Raw genomic sequence first — 26131 nt, 5'->3', positions numbered from 1 at the left:
AAATTGCAGAGAGGAACAAACACCCATGTCACGAGTAAGGAAATAGTTGATTTTTCCATGTGTCTGTCTTTTTTTTCTCATTCTTTCTTTCTTTCTCTTTTAGATTTTATTTATTATTCATGAGAGATACAGAGAGAGGCAGAGATACAGGCAGAGGGAGAAGCAGGCTCCCTGCGGGGATCCCAATGCGGGACTCGATCCCAGGACCCCAGGATCATGATCTGAGCTGAAGGCGGACGCTCAACCACTGAGCCACCCACGTGTCTTTCCGTGCATCTTTCTAATGTAATTGCTCTCTCCTTATGATTGGGCAGAAGGTGGAGAAAAGTAGGAGAGGTTAAGGTGGACAGGGAAGATGGAATTGTAGTTGGTGAGTGAAGGACAGAGAACCAACCTGTTCCTCTCGTATATGGACCCAAGGTGGGATTAGGCCTAGGGAACATCAGCTTGGGGGTAGACAAAGAGGCAGAGATTGGCAAAGCTTTCACTCTCTTTCTGGGGACTCATTTCTCAACCATTGCTGGCGCCGCAGCGCGAAAGCACCACTTTATCAAGGATACCCACACCACACAGGTCCTGCTGCGGGGGACCCCTGCCCTGTGCCAGGGCTTAGCATGAATTCTAGCCCTGACTGAAGAGGACAGATGGGGCAAGGAGAGGGGTATCCCTGAGAGACTCAGAGGTTGAAGAGCTCCCAATCCCAGTGCGAGCTGCATGTAACGTATGGCTTAATTTCCTCTCAAATTAGACACTTGATAAAAAAAGTTATTATATCTGTCAAATTGCCAGGGCATTTTATGGGTGTGATAAACTAAGAACCACTGCTTTACAAACCTTGATGGGATGTTTCAGTACCTGGAAAACAATTTTATGGCCGCCCAGGCTACTAACAAATTGCAAATACTGATTAAGCCATAAAGTTACAACAACATTAAAATATAATGAGAGGTTATTGCACGCAGGCAAGCTCTTCCCCCAGCAGCCACAGCTGCACTCAGCCGGCTAGGCGGGCTTAAGCTTTCTCTGGCAGAGTGCGATGCCTCAGGCCACAGTGGTCCCCTCGGGGTCAGGCCTGAGCCCCTGGGGGTGTCTGGGTGATCATTCCTCCAGGGAGAAGCAGAGAGCAAGGAGAAGCTGCCCTCATAGATGGCCGGGAGGCATTAGACACGGCTCTGAGTGCTTCTTGGGAACGCAGGACATAAGACTGGTCATAGGAGGGCCCAGTGTCTGTCCCATACACCACAGTGGGACACCCTCATGGGCAGTGTGACTCTCCTTTTGACCCTTTGTTCTTGATCCAGAAGGAGGGTCTATTTGCCATGTGAGGAATTCCTACCTGTGCACAGGGCAAACCAAATGGTCAGTGTGCCACGTTGACCAAAGGTGGGCACCATTGGATACCCCAGGTAGAAATAAGACCTAGCTTCTGCCCCTACAGAACTGTAGTCTGGTGAGGAGATGGGACCTACATGAGAAGATAAAATTATAGTGCAGAATTTCCTAAGAGCTAGCCAAGTCATTACACGAAGTGCTGCTGCCGAGGAAGAAGACAAGTTGGCCCTCTCACTGGCTTCTCTTTGCCTCTCTACGCTTCAGCCAAGCTGAGATTTTCTTGAGATCTCTGTCTGTCATGCAAGGAAGAAATAATTCTTGTCTGGATCACTGGTCCATACCTTCAGCTAAAAGAGAATGTCAATCAAAGCTCAGCCTCCTGAATCTTGGTAGGGTGTCTGTTTGCCTCTCTCAGCCCTGGATGCTTTGCATTGTCCAACATGCCTGAATGTCTTTCTCCATCCTTCCCTCCAGGGCTGAGGTTGTCTGTGTGGTTCTGTTAGTCCTAGGTCTGAGCTCTGGTCTTCACCGCAGAGGCTGGCAGCTTCTCAGAAGTGGTGGGTTGATTCTTCACTGAGGGTGTACCATACCAAGCAGAGATCACAGGCTTTGGGACAACCCCAATATGCTCACATTATATCCGGGGAAGACCCGGATACGGATGTGCACTTTGTGGCACTGGGGTGGGAGGTGCAATTAATGACTTTTAGGGAACTTGTATAAAGAGTCAATAATGGCAGCAGTTGTTCAGTTTGGAGCTCAGAAAGGGGCCTCCAGAGTCAGGGGGATGGGGGTATGCATCCTGACCTGGCACTTATCAGCTGAATGGCCTGGGACAGGTTACAGAGCATTTTTATGCTTTAGTTTTCTCTTTTTTTAAAAAAACCATATATATATATATAAAATTATATTTCTACTATATTTATTGTTTGTACATTTATTATTTTGTACTTATCTTCATTTAAATTACCTAGCCACAGACTTGTCAGAGGACTTAGTGAATATGTACAAAGCCCTTAGAATGGGGCCTGGCACACTGCAAACCCTCAGTTAATGCTGGTGTTGCTGTTTATTGAGTGTTTGCCTAGTATTAGACTCCCACGAATTATATTTGTATTGTTAATATTCATACTCTTTATAGTAAATATCAAATAAACTTATCAGCTCCATTTTGTAAATGCAGAAACCAAGGTCCTTGGTTATAGTTAGTAGATGGCAGGGCTCGAATTCAAAACTAAATTGTTCTGATTTCAAAGTCCATGCTCAAGAGGTGATAATTAAGAATATCTTCTGAGACTTGGAGAATTAAACCCTGGGGTGGATATTTGGGGAAGTGGGGAGAGGACTCAGGCTCCCCCGGCCCTCGAACCCAAACTTCCACTCTGTCTACCCTCGGTTCCAGGAGCAGCTTCAGCTCCTGGGCGTCTTCTGTGTGGTGTGATCATAGCCACCTGGTGTGACACCTTATGAGAGACTGTCCACCACCTTGGTGCGGCATCTCAGGTGTCTCACAATGAACAATGATTCTGTTAGGAAGGGGCTTGGAATGGAGGCTTGGAATGGAAGCATACTTAGGAGATGACAGGCAGTCCATCCTTTTGACTGTATTTGTATGAGGGGATGGGATGGTTTGAGAGACAGTGACAAGCTGGAGAGATAATGTCAACTACGGAATAAGTTACATGTTTCCCTCTTTTAGGATATGGTGTGTTAAAATGCAGCATATAGAGCAGTAGTACTGAGATTCCTTACTCATTCATTCCTCCTTAATCATAATTTATTCCTCTAAATTTAACAGTTCATAACTACCTATGAAATAGTATCACTATATCACTATAGCACTAAATAGCATCACTATCAGAAGGGGTGTGTGTTCCCAAGGCTGTTCAGAATAATGGACTACTGTAATGTCAATGCCTGTTGAGTATGTCAAATACTGTAACAAAGGGAGATACGGTAATGAGGACAATAGGAGAAAAGATGACCTGAGTCAGCTGAGGAAGGTTCTAGTGTGAGGCTGTGCTGAACTTCCATGATTAGAGAGAATCAGGACCATCATTCCAGTTTCTTTTCCCTTCTCTTAAGAATACTACTCCTTAGGGGGCACCTGGGCAGCTCAGTGATTTAGTGTCTGCCTTTGGCTCAGGTCATGATCCCAAGGTCCTGGGATCGAGTCCCACATCGGGCTCCCTGCATGGAGCCTGCTTCTCCTTCTGCCTATGTTTCTGCCTCTCTCACGAATAAAGAAGTAAAATCTTAAAAAAAGAATACTATTTCTTGGGTATTATTTACAATTACCAAGGTATGGAGGCAACCCAAGTGTCCATCAATAGATGAATGAATAAAGAAGAAGTGATATGTATATACAATATTACTCAGCCAGAAAAGAGTGAGATCTTGCCATTTGCAACAACATGGAGGGAGCTAGAGAGTATGGTGCTATGTGAAATAACTCAGAGAAAGACAAATACCATATGATTTCACTCATAAGTGGAATTTAAGGCACAAAACAAATGAACAAAGAAAAAAACAAAGAAACAGACTCTTAACAATAGAGAGCAAACTAGTGTTTACCAGAAGTAGAGTGGGCGGGGGAATGGGTGAAATAGGTGATGGGGATTCAGAGTGCATGTGTCATGATGAGCCCTGAGAAATGCCTAGAATTGTTGAATCATTAGAGGGTACACCCAAAACTAATAAAATGCTGTATGTTAGTTATACTTGAATACAAAGAATAAAAAGCAAAACAATACTGCTCCTTGGGCCTAGACTGGAAAAATATTCATGACAATAACTAACATCTCTGAAGATGTCACGAAAGGGCACAATAGCCCCACAAGGCGGTTGTTGCTGTTATTTGCATTTGACAAATTAAGAGACTGGCATGCAGAGCAATGACGTCATTGGCCTCATGTTTCTGGCTCCCATTGGTTCTTGGCCTGGTAGAATGTGGCTCCCGTGCAAGCAGGGACTTTTGCATCATTTGCCAGCACCAAAGAAGTCCCTGGTGTATGGTGGTCACTGGATAAACATCTTGTTGAAGGTCTGAATAAAACATAGATCCTTCACAGTTCCAGCACCTGTGGAACCATCTCCCTGACTCCTGGTGAAGTTTGGCCTGGAGAGAGTTTCTGTGGGAGGGAACATTACACCCCACAAGTCCTTTTACCCCTAATCCAGGGGCAAGGTTTGAGTGATGACTGTCCATACAAAGCAGCCTCACCTGGGACCTCTCCAAGGTGTGTGGTGAGCAGAAGCATCGTCAGGGCAGGGGCAGTGAGGGTGTACTCTTGGAGATAGGAGAGGGTTAGGATAAGAAAATTTTTCGCACAGTGGCCAACCAAGCTGGGGACAATCTTCTGGCCATTTCTCCTCATCATACGGGGGCCCCGTCGTGGCCCAGCTGGAATCAGACACAAACAAAGTAGCCTTCTCCATGCCAACAAGAGTGGAAATAAGATGTGTCAGCAAGACAAAAACCTCTCCTTGAGGCTCCTCTGCAGTGCCTATTAGGAGTGAAGTCAAGAGGCTGCGGGTGGCAGTGGAGAGCCTGTGGTTAAGAAAAGGGGAATATTAGCGCTGCCACACTGGGCCATAATGGAAAATGTCACCTTTTTTCAATTCCTTTGAAATAGTCACCTGTGGTACATTTTCTGATTTTGCTGCCCTGTTCTTAGCTGGGTCATTTCTCCTCCCGGGACCTTGAGAGAGGACAGAGATGGGAATAACGGAGGAGAAGCCAGAATGGGGCATCAGTCTCCATGCCTGCCATATTCTAGAACATGTTCAGGTTGTGCCTCTCTGCCTCCAGTCACAGCGGTCCTGTCTATCTCAGGGAGTGATGCTCTCACCCTGGTCCTCATTCTCTCAGCCACTGCAGTTCCTCCGGTAGGAGTGGGGATGGTATATTCCTGGTCTATCCCATAGGTGCCTGCGGGTCAGCCATGCTGAACACCTCTGGATGTTGCTTAGGAGTTGCATTTGTGTATAGGACATCATCTTTGGCTTTTTGTATTTATTTTTTAAAAAGATTTTATTTATTCATTTGAGAGAGCCAGTTAGCAAGTGAGAGATAGTGCAAGTACAGAGGGAGAGGGAGAAGCAGACTCCCTGCGGAGCAGAGAGCCTGACACGGGCCTTGATCCCAAGAGCCCAAGATCATGACCTGAGCTGAAGGCAGACACCCAGCTGACTGAGCCACCTGGGCACCCCTCACCTTTTGCTTTAACACACACATTTGTCTCTAGCACTAGGTGGCTTAACCTGCATCCCTGGGCCCCGGGGAAGCTGGTATAGGATGTGCGGTGATGGAACACTCACTAAAACAGCAGTACAGTCCGTGTTGCCACCTGCGATGCCACGCGCTCTAGTTGTCACTCTCTATACCACATCTCTCCTTTTCACCATTTGCCTGGGCTTCCATTTGCCCTAATATGTCTTTAGTGACAAGATCACACCTCCAAAGCTTCATGACAGAGTTTTTTAAGAGTTTAGTATGATGTATTTTTGATTTGTCCACATTTTTTTTTTTGCCCAAGATTTTTTTCTCCTCACTGTCCCTCCTTCTAACCTTCTCTCCACCCACAGGCATTTCCAGCCTCAGCCAATCCTTCTGCTGGGTAATGTTGGAAAAATCATATGGGTATGTTTTCCCATTACCCTCTCACTTTCTCCATCTTCACACCAAGCTGTGTGCTTATTTCATTTTGGACTGTGATGTTTCCAGCATCACTTGGTATTTGGGGCTGGTCAGCCTACTCTCCAGGTCCCACTTCCATTGCCTTGGTCTCCTACATCCCAGGAGTGGATCTCTTATCTTCCTTGTCCAACATGTCATATGGGTTCGCCGTGGAGCAAATAGCTCAGTGGTTCTGGGGGAAGCAGCTGGGGTTGGGCATGGGGAGTGCTGGGACTCCTGTGTTATGTCAATGTGTCTGTTGACCCACCATGGTAGGCATGTTGTCCTCATTTTATATATACGAATGAGGCTCACAGGACCTAAGTGACTGGCCCAAGAGATCATAGCTAGACCTAGGACATGGGTGCGCTTCCACCTTATGTCTGTCTGGTTCCAGGCTCTTTCCACTATGTTAACTTGCCTCTTACTGGAAAGGATAGTATTAGCCTGAGAAACTGGCTGAAAGGCTCAGGCAATATGTCCCCCTAGAAAATTCTCAAATACTACTATGACAGAATTAGTCTGGCAATAGCTGCTGTCCTACCAGTAGAAATTAATATACGTTCAGTCTTAATAGTCTGGTTGAAAGCATATATATATATATATATATATATATATATATATATATATATAAATTCTTGAATCCTTTTCATTTTTTCAATTCTTGAATCTTTATAACACTCTTCCCCAAATTTGTCCCCATTTTCTGTATGAGGAAACATAACCCCTCTTGACTGGAGAGGTTAAGACAATAACTATCCAGTGGTACCAACTACCAACATGATAATGAGCACTATGCTATTTCTGAAATACACTCAAACTTACAAATATTCAGAAGGCCTCCTACTCCAAAAAAACCCTCAAACTACCCCGAACAGGACAATAAGAGATGCAAAGGGAATGAAGTGTGGCAGAAAGAATACTCAGCATAGCAGAATAATAATAATAACAACATCCTAATGAAGCAATAATATAACATTTCATAATGCTGCCAGGGCTCAAAAACAGTTGCTTTTTTAAAAAAATATTTTGTTTATTTATTCATGAGAGATACAGGGAGAGGCAGAGACAAAGGTAGAGGGAGAAGCAGGATCTCCACAAGGAGCCCGATGTGGAACTTGGTCCCAGGACCCTGGGATCACAACCTGAGCTAAAGGCAGACATTCAAATGCTGAGACACACAGGAATCTCACCAATTGCTTTTTTTAAGTGTGCCAAAATGTATTTCATCTTAAAACGGCATGATGCACTTGCATTCCTGGCAGGCTGGTCACGTGGGAAGTTAGCCTTGACCTGTGGAGGTGTTTGCTGGGCTCAGTGAAGTTTGCATTGTCTGTCTTGGGCCGGCCAGTGTCTGGGGCTCTTGAAATAGTGACTTATCAGTGCTTCATTGAGGTGGGGCCTGATAGATGCTTTTGGATGAAGGCACAACCACTTTCTTGAATAGTTTCATTCTTAACGACAAAATAGAGAATGAGAAAGTTGAGGTGCCATTGCAAAAGAGACTAGGGGGAGTGTGCAGAGTGACATAACTGCTCCTGGGAACTCCAAAGCTGTTGCATGGTGCTGTGTGGAGGCCCTGAGGCTGATGGTTGGCTGGCTTGGATTTGAGCCCCCTCTCTATTGCCAGTTACCCATATGATCTGTGATAAGTTGTTTCCCTCTTCTTTTTTTTAAATATTTTATTTATTTATTCATGACAGACACACACATACACACACACACACACACACACAGAGAGAGAGAGAGAGAGAGAGAGAGAGAGAGGCAGAGACACAGGCAGAGGGAGAAGCAGGCTCCATGCAGGGAGCCTGATGTGGGACTCGATCCCAGGTCTCCAGGATCACACCCTGGGCTGAAGGCAGGTGCTAAACCACTGAGCCACCAGGACTGCCCCTGTTTCCCTCTTGTATCTGGACTTGGTTTTCTCATCTTTAATAATAGAGGCTTGGGTTAAATGATTTTTAAAGGCCTTTCTTGTTTTTACTTTCCACTGCTTGGCTTTGTTCAGGCATTCCTCACTTTTGCCTATATAGGTCTCCCACCTGCCTCCCTTCTTGCCCTATGATCCACATTCCATCTTCCTACCTCTAGAGTAGTCTTTCTAAATAAGTCAACTTTAAATATGTTACTCTCTCACCTAAAACCTTCATGCCTATGGCGTAAAGACAGAAGCTGCCATGGATATAAATAAGAACATAAAGGGAATACATAACATAATGATGTGTGATTTCCCAGTTATATATGGAATCATGTTTCCTGCAAAACCAAGGTGCTCACTCCTCACAAAGTCCAGTGAAACACCTAAAAAACGGAACTTTATGGTCATAAGTTCCCTAAAGCAGAAAGTTTATTGCTCGCATTCTTTGACCATGATGTATCCGTGCATTAAAAATGGAATTTACTAATACAATAATACTCACCAAACACTTCACAAATTCAAAATTAAAAAAAAAAAACCTCCAAAATTTAAAACAGCTTTTTAAGAAGTAGCTGGTAGGTCAGAAAGGAAATAAAAATAGGAGTTACAGATTATTTAAAATTATTAAAAGTCTTTATCATGTCTTTAAATAGCTTTATTAATAAGAAAAACTGGAAAGTAAATGATGTAATAATTGGATTTAAAGAGTGAAAGAGGGGCACTTGGGTAGGTTCAGTGGTTGAGCATCTACCTTCCACTCACGTGGTGATCCTTGGGTCCTGGGATCTAGTCCCACATCGGGCTCCTTGTGGGGATCCTGCTTCTCCCTCTGCCTATGTCTCTCTCTCTCTCTCTGTGTCTCTCATGAATAAATAAATAAAATCTTTAAAAAAATAAAGAGTGAAAGAAATAAAAGTTTAAAAAAACTAAGAAAAATAAGATGGAAAGAATTAGCAAAGATAAAAGCAGAAACATGAATCAGAAAGAGAAAAAAACTGGGCTCTTTAAAAATACCCCCCCACACACCGAAAAGGGAGAAAAAGATTAAACTCTGGCAAGAATGGCCAAAAAAATGACCAAGTGACATATCATATGGGATATAAAACTTACAACAATACAAACTTACTCTCTTAAGTTCTGAAGGCCAGAAGTCTGAAGTCAGTTTCATTAAACTATGGTCAAGGTGTTGGCAGGGCTGGCTCCTTTTGGAGGCTCTAACAATGAATTTATTTCCTTCCTTTTTCTAGATTCCCGAGGCTCCTACATTCCTTGTCTCAGACCTCTTTCTGGCATTGCTCCAATCTCTTGCTTTTGTCATATTTCCTACTTCTTCCTTTAATCCTCCTGCCTTCCTTTTATAAGGATTTCTGTAATTACATATGAAATCCACTTGGATAATCCAAGAGAATCTTCTCATTTCTGTGTCCTTAACTTGGTCTAATCTGTAAGTCCTTTTTGCCATATTACTTAAGTAGCATTCACAGTTTCTGGGGATTAGGACATGGATCTCTTTTTAGGGGATATTATTCAGCCAACTACATTACATAATCACAAGTGTTTTCAGATAAATATCAAAAATATGAAGGAAATAATACATGCAGTTTGATTCCAAAAATTCTGGCAATCTAAATATAATGGTTTTCCTCACCCCAGGAAATGGAAAATGTCCAAAATTGACTCAAGAATACATAAAAAAAAAAAAAGCAATAAATCATCTGTTTCACTGGAGGCTTATAAGAAAAGGCACTAGGTCTAGATAGTTTTGTGGGCAAATTCTATCATGTCTGCAGTGAAAAGATAATATCCAGATTTCTCCAGAGCATGAAAAATATGGAATATCTTCAATTTTTGACTATTTTTGAGTAACTTCCTTTTTTTGACTCTGATAATGAAAGTTAACGTCTCTCAAAGAAAAAATATAAAGCAATCTTTCTTGTTTAGAGATGTAAAATTGCTGAGAAAAATACCAACAAATCAAACACAGCAATATATTAAAGGAAAGATGTCATATCTCAGGATTTTTTTTCTAAGAATGATTATGAAGGCTTGTTTCAGCAATAGGAAATTTATTAATGTAATCTTTTGATGCAATATAATTTATTGCCTAAATAGGTTAAAGGGGAAAAACAGACATGATCATCTTGTTAGAGTCTAATAGCATTTTACAAAATTTAATAACCAGAAGTGGAAATGGTAATTTAGAAAACTTTAATACTTTAGAAATAGAATGAAATTTCTTAACACAAAAAAGTATATCAGAAACCAATACTAATGCTCATAGTAAACAATGAAATAGCTGAAATGGAGAGATCCATACTTTTTTCTAATACTGTTATTATTTAGGGGACTTACAGATGCATTACTGTTGAGATCTACACAAAGAAATAACATATGAAAAGCAAGTCAGATATAAATATTGGAAGGTAAGAGCCAAAAAAGTTCATTATTAATTACAGCAGATTGTGAACCTAGAGAATCTAAATTAATTAAATGAGAATCTACTAGATAAGAGAGCTCAATAAATTGGCTGATCTAAGATAAACTCCAATAGTTTTCCCTGTGCATTAACAATAATCAACTGGAGTCTAAGAGAGAGAGAGAGAATATCCTATTCACAAATGTAGCAAGTTGCTAGAAATTAATAATGTGAAATGTGGAAAAGCTATGAAATGCTACTGAAGGAGCTAAGAAAATAACTGAAAAAAAATTGAGAAATGTACTATATTCTCGCTGGAAATATTTGTTCTTGTAAGTATGTCTTAATCTAGGGTTAACCTATAAATTTATGGAATGCCATTCAAAATCTCAGTGGGATATTTTTGAATTTTACAAATTGATTTTAAAGTTCATCTTGAAGAGTGAATATATAAAAATAGTTAAATCTTGGAAAAGAAGAGAATACTGATGGTAAGATTTGCTTTTCTATCAAATGTGCTATGAAGTTATAGCAATTAAATATTTTATTGGCACAGAAATTGATAAATTAATTTGCCAAAGTTAATTCCAGAGGGATTTGGATTTAAATCCTAATATAAAAATATAAGAAAATATTCTTTAACTAACTTAGTGCAGACAGAAGCAGATCTTTCTAAAGATCTTTTGAAGGATTACATCAAGGCTGGAATCTTTTATGATTGACAGATTTGATTACCCAATAATTGTATACTTTTTCATATCAAAAGATAACATTAACAAAGTTAAAAGACAAATAAAAAATATATTATGTATGTTAGGCAAATATTTAACAATCATAATATACAAAGACCTCCAACATATCAGTAAGAAATAGAGGAAGTTAGTAGCAAAGTGATGCTAACTGATGATTTATAGATAAAGAAATATAAATATCCAACAAATGTAAGAAAAGATCTTCCAGTAATAAAAAGAAATTCATAGTAAATCTGTGAAATCCCACTTTTCTGCTTTAAGAAACAATGGTAACATTTATGGTTTTTTGTGTGTGGAAACATATGGTATTGGTGGGGGTATAAATTGGTTGGTGCAGTCATCTGGAAAGGCAATTTATCCATGTATATCAAATTTCAAATGGGCATTCCCTTTGACCTAGCAGTTACAATTCTATGTATTTATTCTACGGAAATAATCTCAGAAGTTTGCAAAGATCTGTATGCAATATTAACTGATATATTATTTATAATAGCAAGGATTTTTAATGGACCTGAAGTCTACTAGATTTGTTTTTTAAGATTTATTTATTTATTTGAGAAAGAGGGAGAGTGAGGGAGAAAGAGTGCATGTGCGTGAGCTCACATGTGTGCGAATGGAGTGCCAACATGGGGAGAGGCAGAGGGAGAGAGAATCATCAAGCAGACTCCCCACTGGGCACATAGCCCAACCCGGGGCTCACTCCCAGGAGCCTGAGATCATGACCTGAGCTGAAATCAAGAGTCGGATGCTTAAGCAACTGAGCCACCCAGGTGCCTCCCAGTTTTGTTTTAATACATTATGTCTGATTCAAACCTTAGTAGATGAGCATCAAGGATTAGCAGGCCTGCACCTAGCATTTTTGGGGCTGAAGGCAAAAGTACAAATAGATGACTACATGTTTCAATGTATAAAAGATACAAGTTAAACAAATGAACTGTTAAAAATATTGTCTTCCTGTCTTGATTAATATACCTTCAAACATGGGTTAAACTGTGGTTTATTTGGCTAAAGATTGTTAAATATCAATGATGACTAAGTTTAACTGTTATTGTATATGTTTTAGGGCTCTGTTGATGGGCCAGTGGTTTGGGGTGCATGATAAAAAAGACATCCCCAATTTATTGTAACTACATATTTATCATTAAATTTACTTTTCTGGTCTTTAATTCAGTGAGATCACTAATTATATTGTTATAAATGAGATTTTCACACAATTTGTATCATATTGACAATGCTAAAACAGACTTTGAGTTAATCATTGATAAAATTGTAATAAACCAAGTTGATGTGTGTACTTCTGGCATTTCATTAAGGAGAGGTTCTTATGTAGATTTTCACTAATTTCAGTTAGGAGAAATTTTGCATAGCTGAGGCAGTAGTGACTGGAATTGTCAATAGAAGTCTTATAACAATACACAGATTTAGAAATGAACATGAATTTTATATATTTATTCACACATTGAAGTAGGTCACAGGATAAATTATCCTTAGTTCAGGAAATATTACAGAGTATATCATTTTCATCAGACATTTTTATCTCTTCCATCTTGATTTTCACTGTCTTTTAAAGCAATATTTAGATCGACTCAGAAATGTGAAGAGGTGGTATCACAGTTTACCCATTTAACTTTAGATATAGATGTAGTGTATATAAATGTAAAGTATATAAATGTAATGTATTATAAATGTAAATGTATAGATTGTTTAGAAAGGCAAAATACACTTCAGTGACTACATGAGATTCTCCAAAATATCATAGCACTTCACAAATACCTCTGGAACATGGATTAGGACATGAAAAGAAGTAAGAAAATGGACACGTGGCTCTACTGATAAACAACACTTCATTATGCAAGAATCTGTAGTATTCATGTTTTTTGAGAGGATCCAACTGGTTCATTGTTTTCGTGCTTACTTTTACCAAAGCCCTTCTGCCTCTCAGATCATCTCTATACTCTAAAGCAGTGTCAATCTCTGGTGTCAGTGGTGGTACAATCCACAAATTTTTGTGGCATTTAGATGCAACTCGTATTTGGAGGACAAAAGATGGGGACAAACTTACCTGGCATCTGAACAGCATTAGTCATGAGCATGAATGTTCACGGTGGTAATGAGTTACTCTGTGCCAGCATTAACGGCTGGGTCCTGAACAATGAAAGCACCATAGCTAGCCATTGGGCTACAGGATGGGGCAAGCTCCTGGAAATGGGGTTTGGCTGTGGACAGAAAATAAGTGAATCGGCATCTAAGAAAGAGGCACAATCTTGTGGGAAAGGAACAGCTTGTTGAGCCTATGGCTCAAGAGCTCCAGACACCTCCTACTGAGAATAAAGCTTCTAGAACATCCTCATGAGGGCAGAGCTGAGCCTGCAGGTAGATAACCTGGGAACTACCCAAGAAGTGGTTGCCCATGGGGAGACATTGGTGGGGCCTTTGCAATGTGAGGACACAAAAGGGGTGAAGAGTGGGGTAAGGCATTGGCTGGTTTATTTAGCACTGACAGCATCTTTCTATGAAATATTTTTAGCACCCAAGTGGTGAGCAGAGTTGGGACGTAGTTATATTATAGTTTCTCAGATTCATTACTAAACCATAAGCTCCTTCAAGACAGGTTTCATGTTGATCTACTATTATATTCCCAGTGCCTGACACACAGGACCTACTGACAAATATTTTTTTGATGAACACTTAAGGGACAGAGTTAGGAAATAAGCATGAACAGGAAAAAAATGGGGAAGGTGGAAAGGCTGATTTTGCATTTTGAGGGGGTGTGCAAGAGAGAATTCTAGAGATTGGAAGTAGGAAGAGTTTTGTGCCTCCAGGATTCAGACTGCCTGTGTATAAAGTCTCATTATGGAGATTTTCATACATGGTGAGGCTGAAGGAAAGAGCAGTGAGACAACTACAAGGAGGGAGGGACCCACAGAGATCCCCCCTAGCAGATAGTCAGAATTTCCCAGGCTCCCCCACCCTGTATCCCCCAAGTATTTCTCACAACCCTGAGAAACCCGCTAGGTAGTCTTATTTACTCTTGAGCATTCATTTGAAGTTGGCTGGCCATGGGTTTCATTAAATCTACTTTATGGAATGGGAGATGAGGCAGATAAAGAGTCAGACTGAAGACAACACCATGAGTTAAGGTTGTATTTGGACAGGGTCTTCGATCTCTGGGCTCCTCGGGAGATTAATGAATGCGAGGAGATGCTGCTGGCCACCTCTTTCTTACCCGAGGCATCTCGGTGGTTTCCTTGGCTGTGCAGAGACTTCAAGAACATGTAAAGGCAGGAGAGTTAATGTCTCAACAAAGACCTGCAGCGGGCCACCCCTTGCTGCTTTCCCAATGACAAGGCGCATCCTTCACCTCGCATCCACCAAGCATTTGGCTTTGAACACAATGGAGCTTGCAGAGGCCTTGAAGATCCCCGAGGGTGGCAGGTGCTAGATATTAACATAACATCAACTTTTGTCAAGCAGAACGTTCACTCATGCTGCTGATGTGGAGCTCCCCAAAGTTTAGAAATATGCAAAACTGGCTCACCGGCATCTTTACACCTGGCCGAACCTCTTAATGGCATCTCTCCCCCCCAGCTCTGCCCAGCAGCAGGCCGCCTTGCTCGGCTTGAGCACGCCCACTCTTCTCTCTTCCCTTTGCCTCTTCTCCTGTCAGTCCTTCCCTCCCAGGCTTTTCTGCAGCAAGTCATTTTTCTGCAGTTGTCATTTACTGCTCCTCCTAACTGCTACATCTGAGCGTGGCCGAACTAATGATGCAGCAATTAAGAGTGATTAGGGTTATTGATAATAAAGAGACTTCATAAACTTGATTAAATGCGTTCATTAATGAACACGTTGTGGGGGCTTGTGTGGGGGGTGGTGGTGAGGTGGAATGAAAGGTGGGGGAAAATAGGAAAAAGGAACTCACTCCATAAGCGTCCCAGAGTGGATCTGAAGATGACGAGGAGGCTGAGTTATGTGGCTGGATGATCGCGGGTCCTCAGGGGCTTAGACTGAGGCAAGTGCGGTGAAATTGCTGTCCTGAGCACATCAGTTATTTCTATGTTGTGGGGGTGGGGGTCCTCGGCCGAGACAAGATGCTGAAACACAAGAGCCCATGCCCCACCCAGGAGGCACCTGAAATGGTCCAAGCTTGAGATGTGTTTTGGTCCCTACCTTTCCCAGGCTGGTGGGCAGTGGAGGTTGCTATTCATGAGCACAAGCAAAGCTTTCCTTTCCCTTCACCTGCCACTTCTGCTCCCGGGTCTAAGGACGGCTGCAGCTCTTGCTCCTTTATCTGGGGATACTAGCGCAGTGTTAATGACAGCCTCTGGAGTGCTCGGGAGGCAGAGGACAGGGTCCTCGTTCCCCATGCCACAACCAGAAACCGTGGGAAAACCTTAGAGCTCATTTCCATTAAAGGCTTAGAAAAATCTCGTTAACGCAGCACTTATTATAATTCAAAGAGGAATGCTTTGGACTCTACCTTCACTTAGCACATGTAGATTCCAGGTGGTGCAAATAAATATGAGTTTTACTAAATTAGAAGAGAGTTCTTTCTTTCTCTTTCTTTCTTTCTTTCTTTCTTTCTTTCTTTCTTTCTTTCTATATGAGAATAATATTTTTATTAGAGGAACCCCCAACACACATTCTAAACACCCACTTACCTAAAGGTGCTAGACTGCTATGAGGTCCTCCTGCCGCAGAGTAGGCTCCCCCAGGACCTCCAAGACAAAGAAGTCTTTAACTCAGTTGTCATTACTGATACGTCCAAGCAGGTATCCTGAATTTCTCTTAAACCAGTCAATGGTCTTTAAAATGAATCGGCAGTGTTCCTTCATTTGGCTTCAGTGAATGTGAGTTGGCCAGATTATGTTGTGTATTCCCAAACCACATTCTGGTTCTACCTGGAGGCTCCCTCTACCAGGGAAGGGTCTGCTCCCCAGCCCCACTGCAATGCCCTCTGGCCCTTTGGGCATGGAGGCTTCCCTGGGTGGAGTTAACATGTGGGAGGCACACTACTTACTCTCTCCTGCAGTACAGCTAAACTGAAATGAAATACTGGAGCCATTTTAAAGATTTATAGGGCCATCGTGTAGCTGATACTGTGAAGAAAGATTTAATAGGCACCTTCGGTTTGTGAACACCATTGATTTAGCCCTCAACCCACTCCTGTCAGTTGTTGAGCTGGGCAGGGACTCTGTCATCTGGCCCACAGCATTTATTGAGAGCCCTTGGCATAGATGGCTGTACTGCTGGTTACGGGAAGTGACAGGAATGAAAGGAATCCCTGGAGCTCAGGATTGGATGGGTCCTTAAATTTCATCTCAGGTAGAATCCTTTGAGCAATATCCCTGTCACATGGTCCCCACTCATCACCTCTCAGGGAAGCCCATTTTATTTTGGGGGAACTCAGGCAGTCAGGAAGCTTTTCTTTAGGCTGAAATGAAATCACAAGGACCTAGAAATAATGGTGTGGGATTGTTTTGCAGGTGGGACCAATTAATAATGAAGTCTTTGTTGCACTTGAGCAACTAAATTCTGTGAGCCCTGTTGAATAATCCTATGGTGGGGAGAAGACCATCTGAGATGCCGGTGGTGCTAAGTTGCTCGCTCCATACTTATCTGTTGGCCAATGGGCCTTGAAGGATAACTGATTCCTCTTTTAGAGGAACTCCGAGTCTAGTTGGGGAGACAAGACATATCCTCATGAAGAGTCACTGTAATAATGAGCAATACCATATTAGCGAGTCAGTGAACTGTAGAGGAGCTCACCTTTGTAAAGGTAAAGAGGAATGCAGTGTGTACCAATAGCCTAAACACATATATACTTGGACCAAGAAATTCCACATCTGGGAATTTCCCCTTATAATATGATCTCAGAAAAAGACTGATATATAGAATGTTCATTGCAACAGTATTTACGGTAGTTAAAAATCAGAAATAACCATCATGTCCAAGAATGATGTGATAGATGGATAACTTCTGGCTAAATGCATTCAGTGGAATATTATATAGTCATTAAAAACCATGCCTTCAGATCAAACCATGCCTGTGTTAAGGGTAAAGAACATGCTCATGATGGGACCTCAAATGACCCATTTGAAAATGAAAACAAACAAAATGTGAAGCTGTATATGCAGTTTTAAATTTTTCTCTCTACTTGTCTACCTGTCATCCACATTTAACACAGGTAAATACCATGTTCTCTATGCTTGTCTGTATTTTCCAAAATTCACAATGAATATGTAATAGTTAATGGAATATGGAAATTTATTTGTATATTTTTCTCTGTTTTATAGAGAAAGGATAAGGCAAGGCCAAGCTGCATGGGGTAAAAAATGGCATTTGTTAATTTAAGAAGGGAAGTAAGAATGAAGGGAACTGTCCAGTGTTTGTGGCTTTCTGGTCTTCTACACTTCAGCCTGGAGGGAAAGCTGGGCAAGAGAAGGGACAAACGCAGAGCAGAGACCTTTCTGAAAGATTGTGTAAAGAGGTGATGGTGAAGCAGGTGAGGAGGTTAATAGTGACGGGATCTCCCTGGCATTGCAGGTGCTGGCCTGGAAGGATGGAAGGCATGAAGGGGGCCTGTTAGGATGCCTACATCAGTTGGTGAAAGCTCATCCTGCAGCTCTGCTGTCAATACTTGGCCCTCATAGCCTAGGGTTTGGCTTCCTTTCACTCCACTTGAACTTCACTGAAATTTCAGGAAATGTAATCATTCTAGCTTGTGCTATTCATTTCAGCCCACCTGGCCGAGAATGCCACCTGGTCCAGGATCACTGCTGGATGCTTCTATGATCCCATCTTTCCTCCAAGGAGTGGGCCTGGCCTCACTTCCTCCAACCATCATCCCTTCAAGACCAGCTCTTTCTCTTCGGGATGCTATAGCACTCACCTCTTACCTGGACCCCTCACACGTTGCCTTCAGTTATCAGTTTCCTTCAGGTAGGTCCACCTGACACAGCTCCTTAACTAGATAGTAAGACTTGGGAGAGCTGGATCTCTGTCTGATGTCCCTTTGTGGCCCTCACAGTGTCCCTGCTCAACTAACGGAGCATCAAAGCTGGAGGCTGCATCAACACTATCCTGCCAGCCCTGCATTTTAGAGCCTACAAAACAGAGACAGAGATCTGATGACTGGTCCAAAGTCACCTAGTGATGGATAAGAGGCGATTCATTTATTCAACAAATTAGTGAGCCCATGTCTTCTGGCTGTATGATCAGGGCACTCAGTAAATACTTCTTTGCTTGTTGATTGAATGGAAGATTTATTGAATTATATCCCCAAGGTGAAGTCTCAGATTTGACCATAATAAATGTTTCCAGCACCAATTGTTTGCCGGGCACCTTCTACACAGTCAACATCTCTTTATTCCTTACATCCATCCTACGACATTCTCTAGTTTTATGGATGAGCAGATAAAAGCTGATGATAGCAACCTGAGTGTCACACATATCTTGGAAGAGGCGGAAGTAGAACTCAAATCCAGGCTGTTCCTGTGCGGTCAGTGCTCTGGACTGGAGGTCGGGGGCACAGGTGCAGTCCTGCATGGCAACTCAAGGTCGAATACCATCTTACCTCCATTCTCCAGGGCAGCTCTGACCAAAACTGTCTGTGGCTGAATGTCGTGTTAGGAGCTGTCCCTAAGATCATTTTTCTTTCTCACACAAGGAGACCTGGCATTTTGTTCGAGGTAGGGAATGAGTGAAGCCCGTTTTTCTAGGGGGCTTTGCACCTTTGACAATTAGGTCTGCAGTCTAGGAAACAAGGGCAGTCAGCCTGCACAGGGAGAGAGAAAGAAAATTCTATCATGTCAGAATAATGAGATCTGTGATTTCAGCACTTACTGGGTCAAAGACACACACAATGTGTTATCTGTAATGCTTTCCTCCTGACATTTGGGGAAATTGCATTTATGCAGAGGACACGGGACACTGGAACGTGGGACTCCACGGATGTCACTCAGAGCCGATAGACTGCAGCCTCTCTTGCCAGAGCCTGGGCTGATACTCCTGCAGGGGTCTGCAGCAGGGCCCAGCCAGGTGACATTGGGGTCCTCTCAGCTTCTGAGGCCCTGCCGTGCATGTGCTGCTCCCAGCAGTAAGGGAACATCCCAGAATCCACATGAGAGGCTGGTGGGTGAGTTAGTTAAGCAGGTCTGTGCATTCACACTCTTTGGGGGATCCTATGTGTGTGGAATGAGGTTTCTCTTCCAACCCAAGATCTTCTAGACCCCTCTTCCCTTCCAGTCTTTCCCAGAATACCAGATATTTGGGGACAGCCCTGGGCTTCTTCCAGAGTAAGTCTCCATTTCTGTTGGTGACTTCCTCACTCTGCGGTTCATGCACACAGAAGCCCATGAGCACCAGAAACAAGCGGCTTGTTGCTCTGAGGTAGATTCAGAGGCGGGAGGGTATGGTCCCCCTTATGTGCTCCTCCATCCTTTTCCTGTCTCCCTGCTCTCTTTATCTTCAGTGATGAAGTGGTTGCCTCAGATGTCAAAATTTCATCCTGCAGCACAGCAATGGGCAGGCTGAGGGGAGGTATGCACACATGCACACGTGCACATTTGTGCACATGCATGCATGTGAGCGCATGTGCGTGGACACACACACACACACATGCACATACACGAGACCAAAACAGGGAGTGAATCTTCCCTGGACATAACATTTCAAAAGATTCTTCTCTTTGCTTGCAAGCTGGGAACTGTTTTCTCGTCTGGCTCTGTTGGAGAGAACGCGTGGTTTGTTAAATGGGCATGACAGCACATCCCACATCAACCATTCCTCAGAGGCTGGTATTTTCTGTGGCAGTCAAATGAGCCAGTTGGACTGATGAATAGCTTTCAAACATTTCTAGAGCAGAACTTGTTTTTGAAATGAAAATCTTACCTGGAGCTTCACTGTAAAAAACACATTAGAGTGAAGAACTAAATTCCCTGGCCAATTGAACTCTGCTCTTTGGTCCGACTCATGTCACTGTTTACAGTGTCTCTAAAGTAGCCCCTGGAATTTGTGCTACTTATTTGGAAATGCAGTAGGCCAGATGGTGAGCCCTTACTAACCAACCCTAAGACCAGAGAGGCTGAGACCCTAAGACCAGATTAGCCAAGGTCACATGGCAAGTTAGTAGTTGGATTGGGTCTGTCAACTGGATTTTCTATGCCCAGATACATCAGCTATATTTGTGTTTCTGTGAAGGGATGGGGAGTAGGCTTTTGTCCATTGCACTAGATTGAGGTTCAGAGCTGAAGATAGGAAGCTCTAACCTCCACATTTTAAAAACAGTAACAGTTGGGCTTAACACTTTGTCTTAGAGCTTCCTATGAAAAAACAGCATTGACCCTCCCATAGTCATCAACCATGCCTCCCACCACTGAATCTCAGTCCATATAAGGACAGATCTGGGGACTAGGAAAGACAGTTCTTGGATCAAGCGGCTAGTGGAGGAGACCTGGATCAAGCGGCAAGTGGAGAGCTGGCCCTGGCCATCTTGCCTGCCTCTCCCTTGAGAGAGATATTCTTAAAAAAAAAAAGAGAGATCTAGGGGCAAGAAATTTGGAAGTGGACCTCAAGTATCAGGAGCTGGTGTGGAGGAGGGAGAGCCAGAGGTCGGGCTTACCTATCAGAGAACTGTATGTGGGGAGCACCTGCAGGATCCTCCAAAAGTTCCAATATGTGCCACACAAGGAGCAGTAACTACTGGTCACTGTAGGCCAGAGGAGCAATACAAACTGACATGGATACAGTTACCATCACACAGTTAGACACAGTGATGTTTCTTCCTCCAACACAGTATGTTGTAAGTCCCTAAAGCCGATGATAAGGAGACAGGGCTAACTTTAAATTGGATATGAAATTGAAGTTGTAAAGCCACTTTGTAACATGCACCATATGCAGCCTCCACGCACAAGGCCCAATAACCTCCTGGATTTTTTCTTCAACTTTTTATTATGGGAAATTAAATTATTATTACTATTACTAATAATTAAATTAACTATTTAAATAATTACGTTATGAAAATTTTATTATGTAAAATTTAAAAATAGGCAGAAATGTTGAACAACTGGAACAATGAACACCCATTTAATCACTCCTTAGTCGCACTAATTGTTAATGATTAGCCAGCCTGTCTTTCTCTCTCTATCCATCCACCTATCAATTTCAAAGTTGACTGCAATGTCCTGATACTTTACCTCCAAACATCTCTTAAAATTAAAGATATTCTTCTTTATAATCACAGAACCATGATCATACCTAAGGAAAATAGTTCCCTAATGCCAACTAGCACTCTGAACCAGACTATTTTAATCAGTGGACGTGACTGGAAAGTTCTGGAATCTGCTGAGGATGTCATTAAGTCATAGGAGAGGGGGATTAAATTGATCACAGTTTGAGGCAAGGCTTGGAAGAAATAAAACTATTTCATGCTTGCATACCAATGAGTTGAGACTCCTTAAGGAACTTATATTTATCCTCTTTATTCCTTAAGGGAGATTAGAGTTGATAGCAGTTACCTGGGGACATTTCACAAAGGAGATGTGGCTTCCTGATTCAGAGTGAGTCACCAGAGATGGCCCCCCGTGAATCATGGCTCTGGTGTTCACAGCCTGTCCACTCCCTTCCCATGTTAAATCTGAGCTGACTTTATGACTCACTTTAGTCAGTAGTATGTGACCAAATGGTCTTGTGTTAGTACTGGTCGCTTTTACTTTTGTACTTTTGTGAGTCCTCAGCTATCATGTAGGAAGTCCAGCTACACTGCAGGAGCCACACGGAGAGATCATGTGGAAAGGCCATATGGAGAGCAAAAGCACTTGTGGCCACATGGTGGAAAGTGAGAAAGTCCTAGCTGTCCCCCTGAACCTGGTCATCCTGCCTTCCATACCAAGGCACCAGACACGTGATCAAGCCAAGGGAGACTTTGCAGCCCAATCCAATCCCCAGGTGACTGCAACCCCAACTGATGTCACATGATGAACAACCACACAGCTGAGCCCAGTCCACCCACAGAATCTTAAGCAATCATTAAGACGTCACATTTTGGGGTGGTTTGTTACACAATTGAGAACCAGAATCAGAGCTCTGAAAGTGAAGCTTGTGTTTGATTTGAAAGCAGGCTTTCCACAAAATACATAGTGTGCCCCTGGGCATAGAAAAGGAGAGTCTCCTGCCTTAGCCCAGCAGGTTTCATATCCCTGCTCCTCCAGGAGAGAGAATACACTACGTTCAGTTAGCTCCATGATAACAAGTGCCACATTACAGGGCTGGGCAGTGAATGACATTAGGATCCAGTGGACACAGGAGAATGATATTTGATGGTGGCAGTGATGACAGATCATGTTGTCTATCTATAGAAAACATTCCATCTTACCTGGAGCTGTCCCCGGAGAATGATGGAGGCACCTTTTTCCGCACAGCCAGGAGACCAATAGGAACCAGCCACTGAGGGCTGAGCCCGCCCCAGGCTGAAACCAGCTCCCAGGGGCTCCTTTGATGATGATGGAATTGACTCATAGTGATGTAAAGTGGGCAGCCCTGTCCAGCGGCCCATCTTTTCGGGCAATTATTTGGAAGTAATGAAAGTGAATGCATGACATTTAAAAAGAAACTCCTCTGTCAGCAGGAAAGCTGCCACATTCTCCTGCACCTCTGAGAATACGCTTAGCTTGAAATAATGTTCATTTTAGCCAAGTTGTAAATTACAAGTGTGTTGGGGTCCGAGGGGATTTATTACCATTTGGAAGGAGGTTATTGGGCCTTGTGCGTGGCGGCTGCATATGGTGCGTGTTACAAAGTGGCTGTGTCGTGAAGTTTGCAGCCAGGGAAGGTACCTTTCTCGCTTTCTTTTTCACTCTTTTTTCTTTTTTGTCCTTCATGGCTCCTCTCTGGAGGCTTCTTATTGCTAATGTTCCACAGAAGCACCAGCAATAAAGAGCACAGTGTTGCAATCTGATTTTCCAATTATTGCTTGGATTTAATCGGACACCATTAGTGACAAATGATAAGAGCCTGTTTGATGAGTGGGTTGGCTGGGCCCTCCGTCCCCAGATTGGGGGAGAGAAGGAAGCCGATGGTGTGCGTAGGGGTTCAGCTCAGGTCCTTGAAATGGTGGGTGCATAGGGGCAGCTGTAGACTCGGAGGAGCAATGGGCCTGACCTCTTGGTGTCACGTTTCCTGCCTGCCCACCGATGGTGTGTTGGTGGAGGGAGGGCCACTAGCAGGATGGAGATACTCAGCTTCCACCAACCACTCTGGTTTTCCTTTTCTTTAGAGGGCTGTGGACAGGCCCCTGGTAGTTGCTTTTAAAACAACCTTCTTTTCTTGGAAAGCATAGCGTGGGGGTAGCCACAGTGAATGCAGATCACTGGCCTTGGGGTCAGAAGGCCCTAATCTGAGTCCTGGGTCTGCTACAGACTCTTTATGTAACCTCAGAGAAGTTTATTTGAGCATCAATTTTTCCATCTGCCAATGAGAAATTAAAAAAAAAAAAAACCTGCCCTGTCAGCCTCTTGGCATTGCCTTGAGCGTCAGCCTGAGAGGATTCATTCAGTGAAGGCTTCCTGGGAGCCATGGGAAGAGGTGGGTGCTGAGCATGCAGAGCTGGTTAAGATGCAGGTTTTGGAAGCACTTTGTAAACCGTAAAGAGCACGCATGTCCTATTGTTTCTAGTTAGTTCATGTTATATTAGTTTCTATTGCTGTCTAACAAATTGTCACCACAGTGGCTTAAAACAACACACCCGCTTGTTATCTCACAGTTTCACTGCACTGGAAGTCCCAATTGCCAGGAGGTCTGGGGTCTGGGTCCTTTGCTCAGAGTCTCACAGGCTGTCAAGTCAGTAGGGGGAATGTGACCTCATCTAAGCCTCTGGTCTTTTTCCAAGCTCTTCCAGGTGGTTGGCAGAATTCTGTTGCCTGTGGTTGCAAGATTGATGTCTCCGTTTTTATCTAGCGGTCACTTGCAGCAACCAGAAGCCACCATGGGTTCTAGTCATAGGAATCCAGACATAGACACTCTCACAGGATGGCAGCTTGCTTCGTGCAGGCCACCGGGAGCACGTCTCTCTGACTTCTTTTTGAGGCTCACCTGATTATGGCAGGCCCACGCAGGGTAATTTCCCTTTGGATTAAGTCAAAGTCAACTGATTCGTAGCCTAATCATGGGAGGGCTATTTTATTCACCCTTCCTGCCCAAACCCTGGAGGAGAGGGCGGGAAGTTTGGAGCCATCGTAGGCTCCTGCCTAGACAGGTCCATTTCTACATGGCATGGATATTGCAGGCGGCAACTCTGTCTTCCTTTTAGAAGCAACAGGGACCTGTGTCTGTTCAGTGGTTTCAGCAAGGTGCATGGCAAACAGCAAGGCTGATGTGCTGGGGTGCTGATGCCCATTGCTTTCTCTCTGTTTCTCCCCAGAGGACAGAGTGACCCACTTGCTACTTTGGTTACCAACAGTCCTGAAGGCAGCCCCTTCCTTCCGCAGCTTTGGGTCAATGATGTTCTTTGCTAGAATCATCAGAGAACTCCAGAGCTGGAAGGGTGCTTGGGGGCCAGCCCATGCTGTTGTTCCTACGACAGTGGGACCTCACAGGACATCTTGAGTCAGCAGGTCTGGTCTGAGTCTAGGGATCGCTATCTTTAACAAATGCTTCAGATAAATCTGATGAATGACTAGGCTGAAACCAAACCAAACCTTAAAATCTGAGGTCCAGAGAAATGAGCTGACCCGCTTAAGCTGAACGGCTCTGTGGTGACTTGCTTGCCTTCTTCGGAGCTAGATTTGGATTTTATAAGGTCTGCTCTCACATTTCCCTCTCAGGGGGCTCACAACTGTATTTTTAGCCCTCTTACAGGGTGTGACGTCTGCTAGGAGGGAGAAGGAAGGGGAGTCCGGGCAGCACCGGGTGGATGACCTTGGGGGGCCCTGCATGCCTCGCTTCGGCGGTGTCGGTGTAACCTCCAAAATTTCAGCTATGCCTCCCGGAGCTGCATCTTGAGCACTGTGCAGGCCTAAATTGAGTTGTAGATGTGAATTATTTAGAGGCACCGGTGGAATATTGTTGTATGGGTAACATAGACTATCAGTTTGTGGCCTTGGGGCGTCCCATCACACACTCTCACATTTTCTCTCATGAATAATGGAGCAGAAGAATGACTCTGGTGTAGAGGATTCATACCCTGAGAAAACAAGGTTGCTCTGAAATTAATTTTCGGTACTAAAAGAGTGACAGAAAATCAATTAATCGCATATTATTCTATACGGGGCCAGAGTAAAGGAAACAGTGGGAATGGCTCGGCCCATATGTCAGCAAATGCCCAGTGTGCTGGGTGCTTTGTGGGGGCTCACCCCAGGAGTTCACCCGTCCTGCCAGGTGAGCTGGGGGGTCCCAGGGGATGGCCCTCTCAGGCTGGCACTGTACTGAGCACATTCTTCTGGCAACTTGCGGTCCTGCCTCTTCTCCCTGACCCCTGCCCTCCTACCTCCCAGAATCGTCCTTTGAGGTTCCCTCTGCCCTGACCCTGCCCTCCTTCTTAGGTGAATTGCCTGATGTGGAACCACCCAGGCCTTCTTCACTGGGGCAGTTGGGCACTTCATTCTCAACCTGCCAATGTTTAGTGACCTATGAATTGACTCTATCCAATGGCTTATTGGAAAAATGCAGCTCTCTGACTCCCTATGCCTCTCCTTTCCTCCCAGTAGGCTTTGGAGCCCCTTGCTGAACTCCAAAGCTTTCTAAAACAGGTACCTAAAGTCATGCGGGGTGTCAAGCCAGTGAAGAGGAGGATGAGGACTCATGATATACAGTAAGCACTCCCATGGGAACCTGGAATCAAACCCAGCATGCAGTGTCTGGCCTGCATGCTACATTTCAATCACTTCACACATACTATCCCTGCTATGGAGGGCGATTGTATTAGTCTTTTGTCACAGATGGGGAAACTGAAGCATGAGGTACTCAAGCGGCATGCCTAGAGGGACCTGGCACCCTCGATTCCAGCCTACAGCTCTTTGATTTGCTGCGCTGTAAATGTG

At 43.6% G+C, this 26131-nt stretch overlaps 1 long non-coding RNA gene across 1 annotated transcript in view; it reads left to right on the top strand.

Annotated features, from left to right (window-relative positions):
* The window catches only part of LOC121488912, a 44941-nt gene extending 26595 nt beyond the window's left edge, over nucleotides 1-18346 (top strand). The window contains exons 2-3 of the long non-coding RNA XR_005987214.1: nucleotides 17837-18038; nucleotides 18127-18346. This is a non-coding gene — a long non-coding RNA (uncharacterized LOC121488912). The remainder of the gene's footprint in view (nucleotides 1-17836; nucleotides 18039-18126) is intronic.
* Nucleotides 18347-26131: the final 7785 nt, after the last annotated feature.

Source organism: Vulpes lagopus, chromosome 4, assembly GCF_018345385.1.
Source record: "Vulpes lagopus strain Blue_001 chromosome 4, ASM1834538v1, whole genome shotgun sequence".
In the NCBI taxonomy this organism is placed as follows: Eukaryota; Metazoa; Chordata; class Mammalia; order Carnivora; family Canidae; genus Vulpes; species Vulpes lagopus.
Note: the sequence above shows the minus strand (reverse complement) of the source record. Positions and strands in the feature narration are given on the sequence as shown.